The sequence below is a fragment of the Crocuta crocuta genome, unplaced genomic scaffold (assembly GCF_008692635.1).
Source record: "Crocuta crocuta isolate KB4526 unplaced genomic scaffold, BGI_CrCroc_1.0 scaffold116, whole genome shotgun sequence".
Taxonomy (NCBI): Eukaryota; Metazoa; Chordata; class Mammalia; order Carnivora; family Hyaenidae; genus Crocuta; species Crocuta crocuta.
In genome coordinates this window covers 297,796-301,405 of record NW_027531562.1, presented here as the reverse complement: position 1 = coordinate 301,405, position 3,610 = coordinate 297,796, and the positions used below count along the sequence as shown (strand labels likewise).

The window sequence follows — 3,610 nt, the reverse complement described above, 5'->3', positions numbered from 1 at the left end:
TCTAGTAGGCTTCTGGTGGAGTCTGCCAGGTTTTCTATGTAGAGTATCATGTCGTCTGCAAAAAGTAAAAGTTTGACTTCTTCTTTGCCAATCATTTTGAGGGTTCTTGTTGGAGCCTTTCAGTCTGGAAGATTATGCCCTTCCTGAGCAATTTTTCTTGAATTGTTTGGGTGATGAGTTTCTCCTCTCTGTCTTCTCTATTTCTTTCTTCAGGAACTTTTGTTATTCAGATGTTGCACCTCTCAAACTGTCCTTAAAATTATTTTTATTAATATCTCATCCTCTATTTTCCATCTCCTTATATGTTTGTTTTATTTCAGGGAGATTTACTCAACCTTTTCCTTAATCTTTCTAGTGAGTTTTTCGTTTTTGCTATTATATTTTTAAATTCTAAGAGTCTATTTTTTATCCACTGAATATTCCTTTTTAAATAGTATTCTTTCTTATTTCATGGGCAAATAGTGTTCTTTTCCTATTTTGTGTAGGCCATATCTTTTCTCATCTCCCCACATTAATGATAGGCCTTAATTTTTTAAATCTTCTTTTCCTGTTTAGTCTCTGTTTCTAACAAGTTACTTTGTTTCTGTTTGTACTTCTCTCTCATGTGTTAGAGGCTTTCCTCAGATGTTTTGTCATCTTTGGTTTTCTGCTCATATTTAAGTGCGGACTGAAAGCTGATAGCAGTACAGACTTGCTCCCAAATATGATATAATGTTTATCCTTTTTCCCCCCCAGGGGTTGCTTTTCACCTTTTATTGGCCACAGGGGAGGGAACCTCCTCCATGTCACCAGAGGTGCTCTCAGTCCAGCCACTCCAACATTGGACCCTGGAGGTCCTGGGGGTTGGCTGGCCATGTTGAGCATATTCCCATCATCATCTCAGAGGGGCACTGGATAGTTGTAAGGTATGGCTCGGTTGATCATGGTGACATATGTGGTGAAGGGGCTGACAATAGGCAGAATTATAGCAAGGCCCCCAATGGTGAAGGATGAGACCCACACCAGCTCCTTGGCCCAGGCATGCTTGAGGTACACGACAAGTCTCCTGGCCATCTTGGACATGGCATTGGCAATGGAAGGATATAATGTTGAGCCTAAAGAAAGATCACCATTATTTCTGTATCTCATTAATCACTTTCAATCATGATCATCAAGGAGTCTGTTAGTGTCACATTGAACAGTGTGTATAGTAATGGGTTACCATTAAAGGCAGGAAAGAAGAAATAAATAAATGAGCAGTCCACAGCAGGTTAGAGATAGAAAAACAATCATCAAAAGAGCTCTCTTCCAAGGTTTCTGGAATTATCGAATGTCTTTCCACTGAATTTTTTTTAATTTTAGAGAGAGAGGGAGAGAAAGCAAGCACGTAAGCAGGGGAGAAAGAGAGAAATAATCTTAAGCATGCTCCACCCTCAGCCCCAGCATAGAGTCGAAGGCAGGGCTTGATCTCACCACTATGAGATCATGACCTGAACCAAAATCAAGAGTCAGATAATCAACCGACTGAGCCATCCAGGCAACTCTCTGTGATAGAGTCCCCTCTCCAAGGAAAAAGAACAAAAACAAAAACAAAACCTCAAGGCAACCTGGCTATACCAGGAAGTGACAAATCCCTCATGACCTTGTAACATAAGACCACTTAATCAGACTGCATGTTTGTGTGTTACCATATATGAGAGACAAAGAAATAGAAAATATATTAAAAAAACTGTGCCACATGGTGTTTGGGGCTCAGTTTTTCGAGTATGAACCCAACTGAGCAGTGCCAGCATGAATAAAGTTGCTTCCTGGAAAGAAAGGCTTCAGTGTCATGACTCTTTGTGCGAGAATTCTGTTACACCTCCACTGAAAAATTTAAAGAATGAAGCAGATAAGCTGCCTTTCCAAGTGATTTAAGGACTAAATTAGACAACATTCTCACCAGGGCTTTGAATCAGATATTCGTCACAAGACAGACTCACTGTACTGTGTGGAGATGCTCGCAATTACCCCCAACCACACACCTTTCTAGGACGAAAGAAAGTTCACATCCCTGGAAAAAAGCAGTCCTTGCATAACCCCGTCCTCTGACACACCTGAGTGGACCATAAATGGACCTAACTCAAACAGGGCCACTCTAAATTCCTCTTGCAGGATCCTTGAAATAGGACACTGAGAAACAGTTAAATGGTGGGGATTCCTGGAACTGAAAGGTTAAATAGGGTCAATGCCAGAGTTTATACCATGGCCAAAAAAGGGGAAAAAATCCTTAAGACAGAGAGACAATGCCAATATGTAGAAGGCAGCAGAAGAAAGCAGATTTACAGAGAAAGCAAAGATAAGAAAAGACATAGTCCCATCAGAGACTGAAGAAATGGATTTGGAAACTGAGTTTCCAGGTGATTTGGGATATGTCCCTTACCTCCCCTGTGTCCTTCCAGTAAATTCACTTTGTACTTGAGCTGGGGTGTATGAGCTTCTGTTCCTTGTCATTGAAGGATAAAATGTTTATCAAGTATTATAGTCCAGATCCATAAAGAAAGAGATGGCACATCAAACACGGTAACACAGGAAAGTCTAATAAATGGATTATTTACAAAGAGGGGCAGAGGGTAAGGAAACCAGCCTTAGGTCTAGCAACAGCAGGGAGCTATTACTTCTCTGTAGCTGAAAGGGCAAGAGGAGGAAGCATCTATCTCAGTCTGGAGAGAGGAAAACTTTCTGACAGCAGCTGTGTCATAGGTAGCTGGACGCAGCCAATCCACAGCAACCTAGCAGGAAGGGAATCAAGAGAATAAATATCCTGATCTTACTCCCTTCCTGCCTTCCAGTATACCATCGATGCCTCCTCCTGCCAAACCCACTGGAAGACAAAGGGCAAGGGAGCCACCAATGTAATCAGTGGGTGGAGAAGGATGGAGAGCAGACCTGGAGAAAAAATGGAAAATACCTAGCACACAAAGTAATTTCTGTCTACATTTTCTGGGACAAGCTAGCTCTCCTTTCTTGACCCTTGGGGAACTTGTTAGCCTCACTGCTAACCAAGGGTGGAGGAGGAGCACAATGGAAATTCAGACATGTCCCAGTCAAATTCAGCTTCCTCACAGATGAGTACATTTAATTACGAAGTGACACCAGTCTTTCAGTCATACATAAGACATGTTAGTCATGGATTTCCTTCAGAATTTAGAAATAGAAGTTCTAGGTTGTCCATTTATGAGCACACATGAATACAAGTATACAGGTAGCCCATTTCATTTTCCTGCAGAATTTCCAAGGCAAAGATCTATGCCTTCCACTTCCCTTCTGGCTGTCCCAGAGCATCTTATCATCTTATGCAGTAATTCTCAATCTCTAGGGATAAAGCATAAAGTAATCAATGAATGAGAAAACACACATACAGGCACACGCGCGCACACACACACACACACACACACACATCCTCCTTAGATGTCAGAGGCCACATAGATTATAGGTTTCTATTGGAAAAGCTCAAAAAAGTAAAATTCTAAACTTCTAACTTAAGGATATTTCCTTAAAATTTACCATTACTCCTAATGAGAACATGGCCAGATAACCTTAAATTATGACAGAAACTTGGCACAAGAGGGTCAGAAGTTCTAGAACCCCC

General features: G+C 41.2%; 1 pseudogene; it reads right to left on the bottom strand.

The window, feature by feature from the left end:
• Nucleotides 1–800: 800 nt before the first annotated feature.
• Nucleotides 801–1,053, bottom strand: LOC144238829 (NADH dehydrogenase [ubiquinone] 1 alpha subcomplex subunit 3 pseudogene; annotated as a pseudogene).
• Nucleotides 1,054–3,610: the final 2,557 nt, after the last annotated feature.